This window comes from Bos taurus, chromosome 4 (genome assembly GCF_002263795.3).
Source record: "Bos taurus isolate L1 Dominette 01449 registration number 42190680 breed Hereford chromosome 4, ARS-UCD2.0, whole genome shotgun sequence".
NCBI classification, from domain to species: Eukaryota; Metazoa; Chordata; class Mammalia; order Artiodactyla; family Bovidae; genus Bos; species Bos taurus.
Genome location: NC_037331.1, coordinates 73285478 through 73307026, shown reverse-complemented (window position 1 = coordinate 73307026; position 21549 = coordinate 73285478). Strand labels below are relative to the sequence as shown.

At 35.1% G+C, this 21549-nt stretch overlaps 1 protein-coding gene and 1 pseudogene across 1 annotated transcript in view; one reads left to right on the top strand and one right to left on the bottom strand.

Moving 5' to 3' along the window:
• ZNF804B (zinc finger protein 804B) overlaps positions 1 to 21549 on the bottom strand; it is a 567979-nt gene that overhangs the window by 120099 nt on the left and 426331 nt on the right.
• LOC112446469 (zinc finger protein 44-like) overlaps positions 18339 to 21549 on the top strand; it is a 146060-nt pseudogene continuing 142849 nt past the window's right edge.

Sequence of the window (21549 nt, the reverse complement as noted above, 5' to 3'; positions counted from 1 at the left end):
TTCAACAGTATGTGAACCGAGAACTTCCAGATGTACAAGGTGGATTTAGAAAAGGTAGACGAACCAGAGATCAAACGGCCTACATCTGTTGGATCATACAAAAAGCAAGGGATTTTAGAAAACATCTACTGCTTCATTGACTACGCTAAACCCTTTGATTGTGTGGATCACAACAAGCTGTGGGAAATTCTTAAAGTGATGGGAACACCAGACCACCTTACCTGCTTCCTGAGAAAACTGTATACAGGTCAAGAAGGAACATTGCAACTGGACATGGAACAACGGACTGGTTCAAAATTGGGAAAGGAGTATGTCAAGGCTGTATATTGTCACTCTGCTTATTTAACTTATATACAAAGTACATTATGTGAAATCCCAGACTGGTTGAATTACAAGCTAGAATCAAGATTGCTGGGAGAAATATCAATAACCTCATATATGGAGATGACACCATTCTAAGGGCAGAAAGTGAACAGGATCTGAAAAGCCTTCTGATGAAAGTTAAACAGGAGAGTAAAAGCTGGCTTAGAGTTCAACATTCAAAAACTAAGATCATGGCATCCAGTCACATCACTTCATGGCAAATACCTGGGGAACAAATGGAAACAGTGACAGACTTTATTTTCTTGGCCTCCAAAATCACTGTGGACGGTGACTGCAGTCAAGAAATTTAAAGACACTTGCTCCTTGGAAGAAAAACTCTGACAAACCTAGAAAGCATATTCAAAAGCAGAAACATCACTTTGCCGACAAAAGCCCATATAGTCAAAACTATGCTTTGTTTTGTTTTTCCCATTAGTTATGAATGGATGTGAGAGTTGGACCATAAAGAAGGCAGAGTGCCAAAGAATTTATGCTTTTGAACTGTGGTGCTGGAGGATACTCTTGAGAGTCCCTTAAACAGCAGGATCAAGGTAGTCAATCCTAAAGGAAATCAACCCTGAATATTCATTGGAAGAACTGAAGCTAAAGCTGAAGATCCAATAATTTGGCCACCTGATGCAAAGAGCTAATTCATTGGAAAAGAACTAATGCTGGGAAAGATTGAGGGCAGGAGGAGAAGAGGATGACAGAGGATGAGACAGTTGGATGGCATTATTGACTCAATGGATATGAATTTGAGCAAACTCCCGGAGACAGTGAAGGACAGGGAGGGGGGTTGCAAAGAGTCGGACACGACTAAGAGACCAAACAACAAGTATCTGCTGATGTTTGCCAGTCCTTCTTTTGTTTTTCCATTTAACATTTTCATGAAAAATTGGATGGCCTAAGGTCAATGTTCCATTCATCAATCTTTAATGTCCATATCTGTATGTCAAAATAAACTCATAAAAAGTCATTACTTTAAAAGATATTTAGTAACATCTAAACATTCAATTTGCTAATCAATTGAAGAATAATTTATTCAAATAAAAATGAAGTCATGTTTCCTCAATATTAAAAATTTTAAATGCAGAAAAATATCCACTTTCTTGTGTCTCCATTTAGCTAAATTTCACCAACCTATGTGTAAACCATCTATTATAATAAGGGGGAAAATCATGACCCTAAGTGGTTCTTATGAACTTAATATGGGTTCCAGTGAATGACAAAGATATTATTAATAAATTAATAGCTAAGATTCCCATTTCCTCATAAGTAAAATTTCAAAAATATTTCTCCCCTTCTTATATTAATGCAGAAGTCACAAGATAGAAATAACATATGAAAACATAACATATATAAAAACAATTATAGTCATACAGCCAATGCAAGGGAATAAAAGGAAAAAATGGAAGAAGTATCATATAGATATGCTGTTTAGTAAAAACAAATTTGCAAAAACAAGCCAACAACAAACAGAGAGTTGGTTTTGTGACAACTTTTTACATATTTTGCATCTGCTTTTTATCCATTTCCTGTCACACTTTTGTGGAAACCTGTATTAGTATTAAAGGAATTCTTAAACTTGCTACAGTCAGGCACTGAGGACTTTTTGTTTGTACTGTTTTGTTTGGGCCATAGGAACTGAAGGATATGAAACTGAATTCTTAATTAAATAACATACACACCTTATCAAAAATAATTAAATATTGTTTTATTTTTTGTCTACAGAATATAGAATCTAATAGGTTTGTATTTCATAAAATTTTATAAAAATGTATTCTTTTTTGTCTGACTTTTCAATCAGCATAGTTGTTTTGACATTAATCCATGTTGTGTATATTACTTGATCATTTTAATTGTGGGATGGCATTCTATGATATGGATTTGTCACAACTATGTATCCCCTTGTTAAGAGGCACTTGGTTACTTTTTAGTGGTATTTTCAACTGGGAGACAAGAGGGAGGGGTAGAAGGAAGGAAGCATAAGTGGGTAGTAGGAAATGTTTGGTGGTGACATGTGAAACCATCTTGATTATAGTTGTGACTTTGTGTAATGTATGTCATAACTCATTAAACTGCATACTTTAAATATGTACATGAAAAAGTTAATGATTTGTTTTCCTAATTTATTTCCTGTACTCTTGATAGGAATTCTTTATTCTTGCACTGTTGAGAAAAGATCTGGGCAGATACTATCCCAAACAGAACAGCATCAGTAATATTTTTTCAGTATATACCTATTTTTCTTTTATTGGAATAAAATTGCTTTACATTGTTTTTCATTCTGCTCCCTATGTAATATCCTCAGGCAAGTATTTTTCTCTTTTTCATGTGTTTGGTCTGGTGATATATTTTACCTTTATCTTATGAAGGAGTAGAGAATGCTTGAGTGTAAAATGAGAATACAATGAATATCATTCAAATTTTTTAATATAGATTTCATTAGAGAGAGATCAAAATATTCCTGAAGTGATAACAAGTAATTCAGTTGATAAGATAGCTAACTCGTACTCTGTAGGCATCAACCTAACAACTGATAAGTTATTCAGCATCTAGTTGAAAGCAAATTCAATAATTTGGTGAGCTATTCTTTGCATTCCATCAGTGTTTATGAGGCATTAACAACATTTAGGTGACAATTTTATGTCATAAAAGGTAATTTTGTGTACCTTATGACTACTTGACAGTGGTTGCTGAACATCATGGCTAATCAATATTAAATTATATATTGCAATTAATGGCTCACTTGAACATTTTGTAAATTCATAATAAATATTGAAAATTAAAACATTGATACAAATGTATATGGAAATAGCTAAAACTTACTTTTGTGGAATACACAGGAAAATTTTATATTTAAAAGAATATTTTAAAATTATGCAAATTTTAATTTATGTTATTCTTAAAATTTTGGTTCTATTTATGTTTTTTTTTTTAATTCTGTGTTTAACAAGCATTTATCTTACCTAAATTGGACAGTTTTTAAAAGTCATTCATATAAAGAAAATGCAATAAATGATGTGAGACTCTTCTTTTGAGGTAGGAGACAGGGAAATTAGCTAAGTTAATATCTAGCCTTACTTCCAGATTGATTTGCATGACTACCTATCTCTAGTGTCTTGTCTCTAGCTTTCGTATTTCTAAAATAGGGGTTTGGTTAATTAACAAGTTTCTTTTGAACTCCAAGACTATGCCATTAATTTTTGTCTTTTAAGGACAGTCTTCTTAAATATGAATGTGTGTTTTTGAGGAGAAAAGAGTTAGTTAATACAATCTTTCTGACAATAAAATATGAAAGTGAGGAAAGAATTTGGGAATAGGAAGCTGAATTTTTCAGCCTCCCTAGTTTCCACAGGGATTTATTCATTTAGAATGGATGGATACTCATTTACTTCTCCAAACTTTTTCTACTGTAGACAAAGCCCAGGACACATAAAGACACTATACTAAATGGCATTTGTTAAACCTTCTTTTGATTTAACAGCATATCAAAATCTTCCAAATATCTTGATTCAACTTATTTACGCCAAAATGAAAGACTAATAGAAATAAAGACACAGATAAACAAATGGAACCTAATTAAATTCAAACACTTATGCACAGCAAAGGAAACCACACCAAACAGAAAGACTACTCACAAAAAGGCAGGAAATATCTGTAAAAGATGCAACCAACAAGAGATTAGTCTCAAAAATTTACAAACAGTTTGAGTGGCTCAATTATCAAAACAAACAACCCAATCAAAAAATGGACAGAAGACCTAAATGAACATTTCTCCAAAGAAGGCATACAGATGGCCAAGACATGTAAAGATGCTCAACATGATTAATTATTAGAGAAATGCAAGTCAAAACTACAAGGAGTATCACCTCACACCAGTTAGAATGGCCATCATTTAAAAAATCTACAAGCAAAAAATGCCAGAGAGGGTGTAGAGAAAGGGAACCCTTCTACACTGTTGGTGGGAATGTAAACTGGTACAGCCGCTATGGACAACAGTATGGAGGTTTCTTAAAATACTAAAAATAGAGCTGCCATATGAGCCAGAAATCCTGCTTCTGGGCATATATCCCGAGAAACACATGGTTCAAAAGGATACGTGCACCAGAATGTTCATTGCAGTGCTGCTTATAATAGCCAAGACACGGAAGCGACCTTAATGTCCACCAATAAATACCTAGATAAGAAGATACAGTACACATACATAAATGGAATACTACTCAGCCATCAAAAAAGAATGAAATATTGCTATTTGCAACAACATGAAGGGACTTGGAGATGTACATACTATGTGAGTAAGTCAGACAGAGAAAAACAAATATCATATGCTATTGTCTATATGCAGAATCTAAAAAAGTGAAGCAAATGAACTTATTTACAAAACAGAGGCTCACAGACTTAGAGACTGAACTTACTAGGGAGAAGGATGGGAGTGGAGGGATAGAGTAGGTGTTTGGGACTGCCATGTATACACTACCACATTCAAAACAGATAACCAATAAGGACCTACTGCACGGCACAGGAATTTCTCTCAAAATTCTGTAAAACTTAGATGGAAAAATAATTTGAAAAAGAATAGATACATGTATACTTACAACTGAATCACTTTGCTGATGCTCCTTAGAAAATGATAAGAGCCCTTCGCAATATAATCTCCAAGGAAACAATCATTCTGAATACAACACTGTTAATCAATTATGTTTTGATATAAAATTGAATTTTTTTTTAAAAAAGACATCTGATTATACAATTATAATCTAGATGTGTGACACCACTTATTTAGCCTGATTTTCATTTTGTTTTTATTTGTTTTCAGTTGCTTGTTTTGGTGCTCCCTTAGCTTCTACTTACCCAAGATAAATGACTCAAAGAAATTAACATAATTTTTTATTGCTGAACTGCCGTATTTACAATTCACTAACAAGAAAGAATACAATCGATTGAAATTTTCAGGTAGAAAATATTCTTTTTCAGTTAAATGAGTTTCCATGTCAGGAAACAAAAGAAAAAGATGGAAAATTGAGAGGATCAAGCCCAACCACTAAGAACCAAGTTTATTTCTCTGCCCATGGTGGTGAATGCAATGATTAGAGGAGATACACCCTTGCATTTCAAATGTGGAGCACCACAAGGCAACATTCCAAGTGCAGAGCTAAGGATTAAGTGAATTTCCAAAAAAATCAAAGGACTCTGATATCTGTGCTTTTGCGAACAAAATGCTGAGAGTAACTTTGGAATTGCATCCTAAGAGAGTTATCATGGTTGACAGAATCTATCAGATATCTTGGTAGAAAGATTTAGATTAGAAAGGCAGAGGCTTGTCTATCTAGGTCCTCAGAATAATTGTTTCCTTGGAGATTACATTGCAAAGGGCTCTTATCATTTTCTAAGTGAGCATAAGAAAAGTGATTTTCTCAGTTGCCAAAAGATGTATTTATAAATGCAACACAACTACTAAGCCATATCACTCCTGGCTCATGTAGGTGAACAAATATATTGTTTCCTTTTTCTAAATGTCATTTTTAATCAAGAAAAGATTACTCTGGCAGGGAGAGAGAATTACTTTTTTAAAAATCAGATGGTTGGTATAAGGCATATCAGGAATAATCCTTCAGATAGGAACAAAGTCCTTTGCCTTATTCTGCACAAACGAAGAGTTGGGGCAAGAGATGTAATCTTTAAAAGTAATATACATGTTGGGGAAAATGAACTCTGAAAGTATTTATATTTAGATGTTTGTTTTTATGCATTTGACTTCATGACAGGAATAGCTTTCTTTCTCTTAATTTTCACGTTTTTGCCCCTATTTTTTGGGGTAGCTCTTATAAAATAATATAGAAATATTACTATATCCAATGATTGAAGACTTTTTCTATATAAGAATAAAAATGTTGTTATTTATAGTGAGATATCTTCTTACTCAAAGACTAACTTTTAGCTGGCACAAAATAAACTTGCTTTTATAAAGTTCATCAATTTTTTTTTAAAACAGAAATTAGCATTATACTATGTATAATAATATTTTTAAGATATTCTCACTTGTGGTAGTGGTAATTTATTTCATAAGTATTTTCACTTTCATTATATATGTGGAAAAGGTGTTTTATACCTTTTATTTATAAAATTATTTTGTTAATACCATGTCAACATCTGTGTATTTTTATTGAATGTTTAATTTTCATAGTTTCCTTTTAATAGCTAACCTTTGACTGTAAAACTACAAGGCTCAAATAGTCAGTTTAACATATCAATATTTGTGTGTAGGCACAATACATTTTAATACAATGATAGAATCCTTTCACATGCCTTCCATATTTTTAATGCAGTAAGTGTTTTAAAGAAAACTCAAAACTCAAAAATGTTCCCAGGCTTTCTGCGAGAGTCCTAACACCGAATATCCTGGTTGTCGCTAGGACAACCAATTTTAGGTTTGGAAAATAGGTTGATTATAATATTGATATCAAATAGGCATCTAGGTTAGAAGTTGTGGGCTGTCTTATATATGGTTCTCTAGAATCTCTAGAACAACTTGGGTTTTAGCCTCTAAAGGTGGGATAGTAGCTTATATAAGTAGGATGACACAAAGTCATAGAAATTATAGAACTCAATGATGAAATTTGTCTGTAGGAAAGGAAGAGAGTTAGGAGTATTCTTTAAATACTAGGGGAAATAAGCACCAAAATAGCACTGTTTCTAAATATTGAAATCACGAAACATCATTAACAAAGAACACTAAAAGAATATGAGAGAAATAAATTGCATTTAAAGTTAACATAATCTATGTTAAATACCTTATAAAGACTATATTATTAACCATTCGTTCTCTAACAGAAGGCTAGGGGAAGAAGAAGAAGCAAAAGACAAATCATTTATCCTTTTCGAAACTGTTTATAGCATCTATGAAATGAATCCTTAAACTGGATCCCATGAACTGCTGTACTAGGCATCCAGTTTCCACTGCTATTTTATCAGAGAAAAATTCAGTACTCTATTTAAAGCAGACAAAGAGATGCTGCTTTGATGGAAGTGTGTGTGCATGTGCATGTGTGAGTGTCTGTGTGCTCGTGTGTTTGTGTATGTAGGTTGCAGTCCTTGAAACTCAAGGGCTTGTCCAGAGTTCTTTACAGCATCTCTGCACACGGTAAAGCTCAGCTCAGATGATTCCATCATCACAGTCTGATATTATTCTGAACCACCTTCCATACATCTCCTTTTCAACCAGACTAGCCTTTGCATGACAGAGAGCCAAGAAACTGTGTACCTATGTACTGGCATTTGCTTGATTCCACAGTGACAACCACTCATAAAAAGGCTAACTGTATCAAAGATTGTAATTAAGGGCCCACAAAAAAGATTCATTGGTGCCTGTCATTCCTGCTGGCTTCTGAGTGACTCAGGCCTCCCCACAAGATCCTGTATTTGGAAACTGCATATTTAAATCCCAGAAGGATTTAGATATGAATGTGCAGATGGCTGTATAAATAAATGACTGTCACTGACTTCTTATTTTTCTTCATAAAAGGGGTGTTATGATCCTGGTCAATCTTGTCACAGCCATTTTGCCAGTAAGGAAGTATTAGTCACTCAGTCATGTCGGACTTTTTGTGACCCCATGGACTGTAGCCCGCCAAGCTTTTCTGTCCATGGTATTCTCTAAGCAAAAATACTGGAGTGGGTCGCCATTTCCTCCTCTGTATTCTATTCACAACTGAGATTTGTTCTACCTGAGCTTGCAAATGTACTTAAGACTGTGGATTCAGAGGTAAAGGAACAAAAAACAACAACAAAAAAATTAGCAGGAGGAAAGCTTTCTACCTTAAAGAATATTCCTTCCTTAAAGAATAAAAGAAAAAAAAATAAAACATACGAGTTTTGTCTTTTTTTTTTTTTTTTTTGCTATTGCTTATCCTAACTTTTCTCTTGCATAGATGAGTAGACCAAGTTACAGTGTTCCTTCAGGGGTTCTTTGTATGCAGCGATGCATCCTACAATATGCAGCAATACATCTTACATACTGTTGCCCAATGGGCTTCCCGGATGGCGCTAGAGGTAAAGAACCTGCCTGCCAGTGTAGCGGGCTTAAAGAGATGTGGGTTTGATTCATGGGTATGGAAGATCCTCTGGAGGAGGGCATGGCAACCCACTCCAGTATTCATCCTTGGAGAATTCCTTTGACAGAGAAGCCTGGTGGGCTGTGGTCCATAGGGTTGCAAAGAGTTGGACACAACTGAAGCAACTTAGGACACACACACACACACACGCAGTTCCCCAATAAATAATGTCATTTGGGTCACTTGCCTAATGAACAAAATACCAATTCTAATTCCTCCGTGATCTGGCTCCAATACATATTTCAGTCTAATTTCTCATGGTGTTCCTGTACATGTCTTATGTTCCTGTCACAGTAAATGATTCACTATTACTATGAGTGACCATTATTTTTCCTCCTCTGTACCTTTGCTCAAACCCTTCTTCTTCCTGGAGTGCCATTCTCATGTCACTTCACATTTATGCTTCAGCCAGCTCAATGCATTTGCTATGCCTATGCCACTTTTAGATATAAATTGGCACTTGCCGTGGGTCCTAGCAATCTACCTCTACAAGAATTAAATCATATGCTGCTGCTGCTGCTGACCTCCCTCCAACACCCCCTGAAGGAGTTTGTGGTGAAGAGCAGAAATGAGGCACTCTGCTCTGGGAAAACTGGCAGCAAAGGTCTTCAGACAGATACTCTTAGGAGCTGATTTTATGAGCCCAATTCATTTATCTCCTCAAATCTAGAAAAGTACTAAAATCCTTCAGGGTGATGACTCTTTCTCATGACTAGCAGGAGCTTCATGAGACCAGAAGAAACTTTTTACACACACACACACACACACACACACACAAATATATATATATATATATATACATATACACACACACACACGTATACATACACACTTGACTGCATGTATTCTCCCTTTACCAAAATCATATATATACTGTCCTTCCCCTTTGCCTCTTTGGAGCAGATTTTCAGACCAGCTAAGGTGCTATATCCCAGGTTGTAGTCCTCATTTTGCTCCAAATAAAACTTAACTCATAGCTCTCAGGCTGTACATTTTTTTAAAGTTGATATCAAGAAGTCATCTCTATCATGATAGCCAAAGGTAATATTTTGCCATAAGCTCCCATTGCCTTCTACTCTTTTTATATGATCTGTAACAATTTTGTCCTTCCTACTTATATTGTTTTTAGTGTTTATTTCATGAAAAAGATCATTCACTCATTTCTGTATTTTTCTAGAATTTAACACACTTCCTGGTAAGGAATAGACATTCAAAGTATATGTTTTTGAACAAATAAATGGACATGCCCTCACATGTGGGGAGAGAAGCTCTGCTGCTGCTGCTAAGTCACTTCAGTCGTGTCTGACTCTGTGCAACCCCATAGACAGCAGCCCACCAGGCTCCCCCGTCCCTGGGATTCTCTAGGCAAGAACACTGGAGTGGGTTGCTATTTCCTTCTCTAATCAGGGAAGCTCTAGTTGTAGCCAAAATGCAATCATGAGTAGAATTAGATAATTGTTAGATCAAATCAGAGACTACAGGTAAGCAATGAAAATATTCAGTTCAATTCTGATAATTTCCACTAAACAATAACTTTCCATAATCATGGCATATTCTCTGTACTACCCATCATTATGGAAACAGAAGCAGAGAAGCATTCACACTGTCTCTCTTAGTTTTCTGGAGGGAGAGGCAAGCTTGTCTTTTACAAAGTAGTCAAGAAAAGCTTAATTTAACATTCCCTCTTTCATGTCACTTCAAAACTATGTTTCTGATAACTAATGATTAGGTACATTTCTTCAAATTTGTTGGTCAACAATAGTAAGATATTATTCCTCGGGTTTTTACCTAGTACATGCTTATTATGGACAGTAACTACAACTATACTAGTTTTGTCTTACCACATCTTGACATCTAAAGTCTTCTAGCGTCATATATAATTTTTATGAACATCTCAGGATGTTGCATTTGCTGAATTTGGATTGCTGATAAGGTTAAGCTCAAATTAGCTTCATCTGACTTTGGAGAATGTTCTTTAACAATACCCCTAGGTGTCTTCTCACATGTTACTTAAATTTTTGATTCATGAATGTTACCAACCATATCATGCTTCTAAAAATAGAGTGAACAAAAGCAAGTGATTTAGTATCTGCAATTAGGTAGTACACAACCGTAATAGCATCTTTAGGAAAGGGCAATTTCCTATTTGATCTTACTTGAATTAAATGTCATCTACTCAAAGTTAATTTGTTGTAGTTTCCATTTCAATTAATTCAGAAAGCTTATAGGTTGAAATATTAAGACTGCATCCTATTGGTTTGTTTGCTAATAAGGAATAAACTGGCACATAATATGCTTCTTAGGAAGCTTCTCCCAGCAAATATGCTTTTTAAAGTACAACTTTTGTTAAACATAACTTACATACAGTAAGGGAATGAACCATAAGCTCAATGAATGTTTATAAAGTGAACATTTTCTTTTCACCAGCAACCAGATCAAGAAACAGCAAATCATCAGTGCTATATAATATCATCAACCTTTCTCATACTTTGACTCCCCCTCTGAGAGATAATTATTATCCCAACTTTTAACTCTGTACTGATCAGTTTTGCCTGTGATAGACTGTCTTAGTCCACTCATAATGCTATAACAAAAATACCATAAACCGGGTGGCTTAAACATTCATTTCTCACAGTTCTCAAGGCTAGAAAGTCCGGTATCAAGAACCAGCAGATTCAATGTCTGATGAGGGTTCACTTCCAGTTCAAAAAGGGCAATTCCATTTCACAAAATGTGCTATTTATAACAATTCTATGAATAGTTCTTGCTTTGTCTTAACATGGGAAGACAAGCAAGGAGCTCTTTGAGGTCTCTTTAGTAAGGGCACTAATCCTATTCATGAGGCCTGTACCCTTATAACCTAATCACTTCCCACTGACTCTGCCTTCAAATAATATCACACTGTGGATTAAGATCTTAAGATATGAATTAGGCTGGGATGTAAATGTTCAGTTCATAACAGAAAGGTAGGTAGGTAGGAATATAATTAGACTCATTAGCATATGTGCTTTTGTGTCTTGCTTTTTTTTTTTTTTTTGCTTTAAAGTATAGTTATCAGATTTATGTAACTACTTATGATATTGTGTTCATTTTCATTACTATGTGGTATCCCCTTGTAGGAATATATTGTCATTCACTTATCCATTCCATTCTTGAAGAACATCTAAATATTTTAGTTTGGGACTCTGTTGAATTGAACTGCTATAAATATTTTAACATATCTTCTAAAGTAAATTTGCTGGGTCATAACATACACAAATGTTCAGCTTTGTTCAATATTTTATATAAAGACTTAATGTAACCATTTTCATACTTACATGATATTCAGTGATCTATAAAACCTTTATGTCAAATTACTCAAATGTTAAAATTTGACTAGATAAGGAGAATTTGGGTACCACTATAATAATAAAAAATACAGGGAAGAGAGGAGATTACTGTTGAGTGGGTAACAGTGGGATTTAATGTAAAATTCTATAACTTTGAATCACAATTTACAAGGAAAGCCAGACACATGTTTCATACAGTCAAGGATTAACTTTTGGAGTCAAAGAAGTCGTGCCATTAATATTAGGACCTTTGTTAAATAATGTGTAACAGCAAGAGTTCAAGGGATTAATTGATGCCCCAGGTGGGCTCATGCAGCAGCTTTCAAATTGCAATCAGTGCCTTGAATTGTTTCTAGAAGCCATGAGTCTCTATGGCACCACTAGAATCACTCATTACCTTCTGTTTTAAGCATTCTAAGCAAATATTGTGATGGAATTAGCTCTATTTTTCAAAGCTTATTCATTTTGAGGGAAAATGAAGATGAAATATATGCTATTGGTGCAGCAAAATACTTGCTTAAACTTTTATTCCATTAAAAGGGCAATTCTGAACCAAAGATCATGTTTTATTACTTCAAACAAGAGTGGAGGAGTGGGAGAGGATAAGCCTGCTTTAAATTTTAAACTATGAATGAGATTCAATTCTCTTTCTTTTGCTTAACCACAATAAATTCTGGTTATTTATAAAAACCTATATTTCAAATGCCAAGTTCTATATATGTAAATTAAGCACACTAAATTTGTTACGTGGCTATAAAACCTATCTGGTAAGATATCTCAAGTTTATTCTATTAGGTGGGGGGAAAAAAAAAAACTCTACAGTCAGTGGGGGGAAAAAAACTACATTGGAGGGAATAAAAGCAACCCTTGTGCTAGGTGACCTTCTATTTATAAATAGTTGACAGCCCTTGGCATAAGCTCTCTAGACATGATTTTTGCTTAACTGAAGAGTTTTACTGGGGTATCTATTTAAATATTTGGAAAGACAGACGATACTGACTCTATACTATACTCCACGTTGGAGTATAGTTGCTTTATAATGTTGTGTTATTGTCTGCTGTACAGCAAAGTGATCATCTCGTGCTTAGAGAGGCCTTGCAGTGAAATAATCTCTCATTTCACTGCTGTAAAGAACAAGGGCAAAGTCATTAGTGTAACTATAGTTTCTACATGCATATGTTAATTACTAAAAAAAAAAAAAAAGATGGACACATTTAGTAATTTGCCAAAAGATTCAAGGTTATGACGTCAAACTTCAGGTATTCAGTTCAATTCAGTTCAATCGCTCAGTCGTGTCTGACTCTTTGCGACCCCATGAACCGCAGCACGCCAGGCCTCCTGGTCCATCACCAACTCCTGGAGTTTACCCAAACTCATGTCCATTGAGTCGGTGATGCCATCCAACCATCTCATCCTCTGTCGTCCCCTTGTCTTCTTGCCTTCAATCTTTCCCAACATCAGGGTCTTTTCCAATGAGTCAGCTCTTCGCATGAGGTGGCCAAAGTATCAGAGTTTCAGCTTCAACATCAGTCCTTCCAATGAATACCCAGGGCTGATTTCCTTTAGGATGGACTGGTTGGATCTCCTTGCAGTCCAAGGGACTCTCAAGAGTCTTCTCCAACACCACAGTTCAAAAGCATCAATTCTTTGGTGCTCAGCTTTCTTTATAGTCCAACTCTCACATCCATACATGACTACTGGAAAAACCATAGCCTTGACTGTGGTTTGACAAAGGAATGTCTCTGCTTTTTAATATGCTGTCTAGGCTGGTCATAACTTTCTTTCCAAGGAGTAAGCGACTTACTGCATTATGAAAAAGAAAAAAGTATCTATTTTTCCCCTCTTTTGATATCAGTTGTGTCTGTTTGCAATCCCATGGACTGTAGCCCAACAGGCTCCTCTGTCCTTGGGGATTCTCCAGGCAAGAATACTAGAATGGGTTGCCATGCCCTCCTCCAGGGGATCTTCCCAACCTAGGAACTGAACCCAGGTCTCCTGCATTGCAGGTGGATTCTTTCTAGTCTCAGCCAGGGAAGCCCCAATTTTGATATAAAGAGTAAAATTTTATAATTCTGGTCATATCAAACTCAACTCTATTTTCACACAAAACTTCACAAAAACATGTTTAGTGACTTCATTTAAAGTCAGTAGCTACAAAACCTTCCAAATAACTATTTCATTGTTCTTTTCTGTCTGGATTCTAAGTGTACAAACAGAAAGTTGAAGTAGATTTGAAGTGCACTATAAGTTGGTTTTTCATATTATCCAGAGATCTTTGAAAGTTTTCAGTAAAAGCACTCTGAATTGATCTCTAAATAACTGACTTGAAGGCTTACCTGTAACTTCTTGCTCTTTCTTAACCATACTCTCTGAATCCTAGGATGTGGTGAAAGCTTGTCCTGTATACCATGCTTCTGAATTTGAGCACTTGACTTCCCAACATTCAAGTCGTATGCTTTCATAAATTATTCATATTTCTTCCCCAATCTATTCATGGCACTACATTCTTGCATGGAGTTATATTTAATTGAGTATTTTATATATTGTTAAAATAAATATTTAAAATGTAAAAGCTGTTTCTATGAAAAACAGGTTCAGTGGTTTGGAAAGACTCAAGAATTGATGTTATTGAATTACATGTGAGAAAAATGACATTAAAATAGGAGAAATAGCACACATCTAGAAAGCTTTGGCATTCATATTGCTTCACAATTATCAATTAAGATCTCATTCTACTTTGAGTAATCCAAAGAAATTGTGGATGATGAATTACACTATGTTTTATGTAAAAAGACATAAAATGCAGCCCCACTTCAATAAGTATTTTCATGCTCAAAGAAAAGTATTTAATTGAACTAAAAAATATTAAGAAATATTCTAAATAAAAATCTGTAAGCTCTCTATGTACTATGTCTTATAATCTCTGGGTTTGATGATTCGCTTTTTATGAACAAACCACTAACCACAAGTCCAGTAATAGTAACTAAGGTTTCAACTGCGCATTAGGACTTTTGAAGCCCAAAGTGAAGAATATCAAATTCCCTTTTAAATGCATAAAAAAATTAAGAGGTATTAGCAGAACTGCTGGAGAAGGCAATGGCACCCCACTCCAGTACTCTTGCCTGGAAAATCCCATGGACGGAGGAGCCTGGTGGGCTACAGTCCATGGGGTCCCTAAGAGTTGGACACGACTGAGCAACTTCCCTTTCACTTTTCACTTTCATGCACTGGAGAAGGAAATGGCAACCCGCTCCAGTGTTCTTGCCTGGAGAATCCCAGGGATAGGGAGCCTGGTGGGCAGCAGTCTATGGGGTCTCACAGAGTCAGACACGACTGAAGCAACTTAGCAGCAGCAGCAGCAGCAGCAGCACAACTGCAGCTCAATCTTTTACTATCTTTTTCTCTCCCTCAATTTAGCTTTGAGATGTGTTAAAATAATGTAGTGGAACAGCTTGCCCATGTATCTAAAAAAACACTATAGGGATTTCATTTAGCTTCAGAAGGTCTGTAAACACTTATTTTCACACCATAGGTTTGTGTTTTCCTAACACGATTTACTACTGAAAAAGCTTATGATAATCAGTATATACTACGAAAACTACAGAAGGAAGAAATAAAAGAAAAAAATCCCCATTTTTAAGAGAGAGTAATGGGATAGACATGAGTTTGGGTAAACTCCGGGAGTTGGTGATGGACAGGAAAGTCTGGCATGCTGCAGTTCATGGGGTAGCAAAGAGTCGGACACGACTGAGCGCCTGAACTGAACTGAATGGGATAGTTATATTTTTTTAGTTGATAAGTCTATCTCTGTTCATAGTTAATTTCCCTAATCATTTTATTGAATGCCATGTTTAAACTTAGATTATTGGTACTCAAAGTTAAGAACAATGTACTGATTTTGTTTGACTAGGTACTGTATGTTATTATTAAATCTTTGTGTCTGTGCTTTAAAGACTATTTTACTTCACTATTCTTGCTAGAAAAGGTCTTTTCTTGGTGGTTTCTTTAGTTTGCATTTAAGATGTAATAAAAGGTGAGGCTACATAGAATAGTAGAATAATAAGATAGTTTATAACAAGTTGTATAATTTAATGGTCACCACTTGGGCCCCTCATTTTTCTGTTAGAGATTCAAGTCCAGTTTCATAATAAATGTCATAAATTTGCAGTTCTACCTGAGCTGGAATATGCAGCATTCAATGAACTCTAAAGAATTTTTATAGCAGGACTTCTCTTTTATTCTCCTCATAAAAGTTATTCTTTAATTTTGGCAACTCTCATACCAACTGTTCACAATCTTTTAAAAGCATTGTAGAATCGAGTACACTCTGCATATGTTCTAACTTCCTTTGTTGGGAATGAGTTGCTTTGTTTAAAATCCAACATGGTAATTAAGTCCCATGCTTTTCTGATGCATAGAAATTCGTTTCATGTTGGAATCCCAATGTACACGAATGCATGTTAAAGAAAATAACGGCCTACTGAGCAGTATAACCTGCAAGCACTGCATGTTTGGGGACCGGAGGGTGGAATCTCAGTCTAGAGACTCTTTTTAAAATTATGCGAATTATGGTGGCATTCTGAAATCACTTCTATGCCAAAAAGGGTCACTAGTAACATAAAAGTCATTTTATAAGGAAACACAATGTAATTTTCAAGGCATAAAGTGAAATGCTTTATAAAACTACCTAAAACACATTCTGATAACAAATGCATGGGAAACCATGCAGGATGTTCACACTGATACGCAATGATTCTGTTTAAGAACTCTCTTATTTCTCCTCCAAAATCATCTAATAACATTATTGTATACTTGGGTTGTTTAATTTCATAGTTCCTCAGAGAAGGTGAGTCAAATTGATGTATTTTTTTTTTAAGTCTGGGTTTCTATAATCTAAGCCTGGTACAGCACCTCATAATCACATGTTCTAAACAGAATCTGCTGCTTGGAGTGCAGTGTAAATTTTCTTTACAGACTGTATAAAGAGAAAAATTATTACCCAAAAAATTTGTGTTAATTTCAGCTAGATATAGGCCAACCCATAATACAGGCATTTAAACATGTCTCTACAGGTGATTTCAGATGTTGCATTCTGGTGCTTTTATCTAGTTCTTGTTTGATTACCTTTCTTTGGGTTCTTTAAGAAATCTAAAAAAAAAAAAATCTTCCTGCAGTTTCCATGCTAAAACCCCTGTCTTGGATTACTCCTGAGCTATAAGTTAGGGATGTTTCTGACTTTCAAAAAATTTTAAAATCTGAATCATTGGACAAATGTGCTTGCCCCAGAATTTCTCATTTCTTTTAATTGTTTCCCTCATTCTGCTGCTAAGTCACTTCAGTCGTGTCCGACTCTGTGCGACCCCAGAGACAGCAGCCCATCAGGCTCCCCTGTCCCTGGGATTCTCCAGGCAAGAACACTGGAGTGGGTTGCCATTTCCTTCTCCAATGCATGAAAGTGAAAAGTGAAAGGGAAGTTGCTCAGTCGTGTCCGACTCCTAGCAACCCCATGGACTGTAGCCCACCAGGCTCCTCCGTCCATGGGATTTTCCAGGCAAGAGTACTGGAGTGGGGTGCCATTGCCTTCTCCTCCCTCATTCTACTTTGCCATTTTTTATGTTTTTGTGAAATAAAATATTTTCATTATATTCATCAATCCAGTCTAACTCTCTTGTATTTATCATCTTCTGAAATTCCTCTCTGTATCCTCTATACCTTGTAGAGACCCCAGACACTTCACTATCTGCAGAGTCCATATCTCATTAGCAGAATATCTAAAATTCAGAGAGAGCTTAGTGGTGAATGGACTTCCTCAGTTATACATATATTTCCACACTGGTGGAAAGACAGAGAATACTATAAAAATAAACTAATTCCATTTGTAGCTTTCTAGTTGTAGTGTGAGGTAGAATAATCAGTTTAGAATACAAGCTCTGAATCTGGCAGATGTGGGTTTGAATCCTGAATATTCTACCTGTTAGCTCTATAATATTGGGTAAACTATTTAATCTTAAAACACTATTTACACATATTTGAAAATAAGGTAGAAATATATGTCATTTATAGCTACCATCAGGATTAAGCGACATAACATGGGAAATATGTGGTACACAGTCACATGGAAAACACTTCGTAAATTGTCACTATTAAATTATTATTCTCATTATTTATCATAAAAACAAACAGTCTTGAATATAATTAATAGACATTAGTGTTAATGTTCAGTAGCATCACTGACTCAATGGACATTAATCTGAGCAAACTCCGGGATATAGTGGAGGACAGAGAATCCTGGTATGCTACAAGCCGTGGGGTCTCAAAGAGCCAGACATGATTTTGCAACTGAACACCAACAACAGTAAAATAGGGTTTGCAATACATCTAAACCATCAAACTTATATGAGTCTTTAAGAAAATCTGGAAGCCTGTAATAAATTTTAGAAAGTTTGCCATCAAAATAGTAAAGATAAAGATAAGTCTGGTATTGAAATAAACACAAAAGGAGGACATTTTTTCTGTGTTGTTTAAAGGCATGATGGAGAGATTTACTGGGAACATCGATGTCAAGAACAAAACCCACAAAAAGGGAGGCACGTAAGTCCCCAAAACCTTCTCCCTGGGAGCTTTCCTTAGACTATGACAACAGAAGCAAGATTGTTTATCATAATGCTTGCTTTACAAAATATCCAATCTATTAAAGTTAATTTACTCATAATTTTTCCCAATGATACTCTCCTCAGAGGTGTAAAGAACTGGGACACTTATGAGATCACATGAATGGTTTTATACAACTATAATTAGCTCACTTCAGTGTTTCTTAAATTGCTGTCCCTGGGAAAAGAGTGCCACATAATATTAATCGGTGAGACACAGAAATTTTTGCAGTTATTTTCACTTACCCCTTTATATACTAATGTCAATAAGACTGTTTTAGACAGCATGGAGATCAAACCAGTTAGTCCTAAAGGAAATCAACCATGAATATTCATTTGAGGGACTAATGCTGAAACTGAAGCTCCAATGCACTTGATGCAAAGAGCCAACTCACTGGGAAAAACCCTGATGCTGGGAAAGACTGAGGGTAGGAGAAGAGGGTGATAGAGGATGAGAAGGTTGGATGGCATCACTGACTCAATGGACATGAGCTTGAGCAAACTCCAGGAGACAGTGAAGGATAGGGGAGCCGGGCATGCTACAGTTCATGGAGTGGCAAAATTATAAAAACTCATTTGATTACAAAATGAGTATTTTGGATAGCACATTCTATTAATTTTTCCAGGATATTTAGGTATAATTTACATACAACATTATATTAGTTTTAAGTGTATTACATAATGATTTGATATATATGTATAGTGAAATGATTACAGTAAGTTTAATTAATATCTAGCACCTCATATAGTTACAAATTCTTTTTTTGTTTGTTTTGATGAGAACTTGATTTACTCTCTTAGAAACTTTTAAATATTTGATACAACATTGTTAATGCTGAATAACATTTTAATGCTCTTAAAGAATCCTTGGGGAAGCATTGTTTGAGAGATACTGGTTTTGTTGTTAAAAGAAATCCTTTCAAACTAAGAAAATACAAAATGGTTATTCACTTGTGTTAAAATATGACGTGATATTTGTCAAGATATCTAGGGGGAAGAAATGAAGGAAGAAAAGAGTAATGGAAGGAAGAAATAGAATAAGGAAGGGAGAAAAGGAATGTGAGATGGGAAGAAGGAAGAAAAGGACAATGAAAGAATAAAGGAAAAAGTGAAAGAAGAAAATAGTTCTAATTGATTAAAAAGACAATATCTGCATTTAGAATAATCTTTTTTTTTTTAATTTGAAGCTCTGTGTGGAAAAGATTTATGAAGAATAATAGATTCAAGCCACTTCTATCTAATCAAACTCTAGATAATACTTTGAAAATACATAAATGATTCATAAAGATATTTTTAAACTTAGAAGCAGATAGCACTTTTGGTAAAGAAAATAGCAATCCACTCCAGTATTCTTGCCTGGGAATTTCCATAGACAGAGGGGCCTGGCCAGCCATAGTCCGTGGGGTTGTGAGTCAGATACGACTTAGTAACTACACTACCACTACTAGATAAAATTTCAGTTATAACTGCCTTTTGTTGACTACAGTTTCTACTGATTACCCAGGAATGATGGAAATAAGACAAATAAGCAAAGGTAAGGACAACACCAAATGACAGGAGAGCATTAGACTTAACTCACTTTTCCGTTTTCTACAAAAATGTATAATATCATTGCATTGGGCTGATTTTGTAACATTTTCTTGGCCATAGAGACAATGAATTGATAATGCTAAAGCCCTATTCTCTGCTGCCTCCTCCTTCCAAAAAAAAAAGAAAAAGAGTGTCTCAATTTAAAAGGTGACACAATCTAAATAAAGTTTTTAAGTTAATACTGAACTCCTAACTTAGGCTTCAAGTGTTAAAATCACTAGAGGTGATAATGGCCTCTGTGGGCAGCTGTGGCTTCACTGTTGGAGAAAATAAAAGGTGTTTGTAAATTAAAAGAATTAAGGAGTGTTTTTTTTTTTTTTCCAAACTGGAAGGAAAATTTATTTGATATCTATATTATAGTATACTGAATCAACAATTACACTGTATTTTCCTGGATTTTATTTTTGGCTCAAAAGTCACTTAGGGATTTGATTTTCATTCTATACCTAAGGCTTCCCTGGTGGCTCAGATGGTATAGAATCTGCCTGCAATGCTGGAGACCTTGGTTCAATCCTGGGTTGGGAAGATCCCCTGGAGAAAGGAAAGGCTACCCACTCCAATATTCTGGCCTGGAGAATTGCATGGACTCAGTCCATGGAGTCACAAAGAATAGGACATGACTGAGCGACATTCACTTTACTATACCTAAAGTGCAGTTGAAAAACAATAGGGTTAGATGGTATCTCAACAGTCACCTCCAATCCGAACTTAGAAGTCCTGCATATGATCATAAGATGAATTTCTAATAAAGCTTCAAACTGAATGTTTAAGGAAAAAAAACAAAAGAGAAGGAAGAGGACTAGAAAGATAGATTTTATATATATATATATATATATATATATATATATATATACACACATACATATACACATATATTTCTTTTTCAAAATAGTTATCAATTGTAGGAAGTATATTCAAATTTGATAATACTTTTTTCTTTTCCCCCAGGAGTGATGTTGTCCACATGCTACAGACTAAAGTACATGGATATTAAGCTGATTCCAGAAGAATTGATATTATTAGAATGTCAAAATAATACATCATATGTTTAATGCTAAATAAGTTCTTATTTGCCATCACATTATCCATTGTCATTATCTTTGTAAGTCATTACAATATGTTACTTATGAGAAATATATATAATAAATGTTGGGATAAAATTCACTGTCCTATATTGATATAGAAGTTAATAATTTATACATCACTATGATAGTATGTTTCCTAGGTCAGAAAATGAGGGAGTGATTTCATAATTTTTTTTTCTTTTTTTTTTACATTTTATTTTATTTTTTAACTTTACAATATTGTATTGGTTTTGCCATATATCAACATGAATCTGCCTCAGGTATACATGTGTTCTCCATCCTCAACCCTCCTCCCTCCTCCCTCCTCCCTCCCCGTACCATCCCGCTGGGTTGTCCCATTGCACCAGCCCCAAGCATCCAGTATCATGCATCGAACCTGGACTGGCAACTCATTTCATATATGATATTATACATGTTT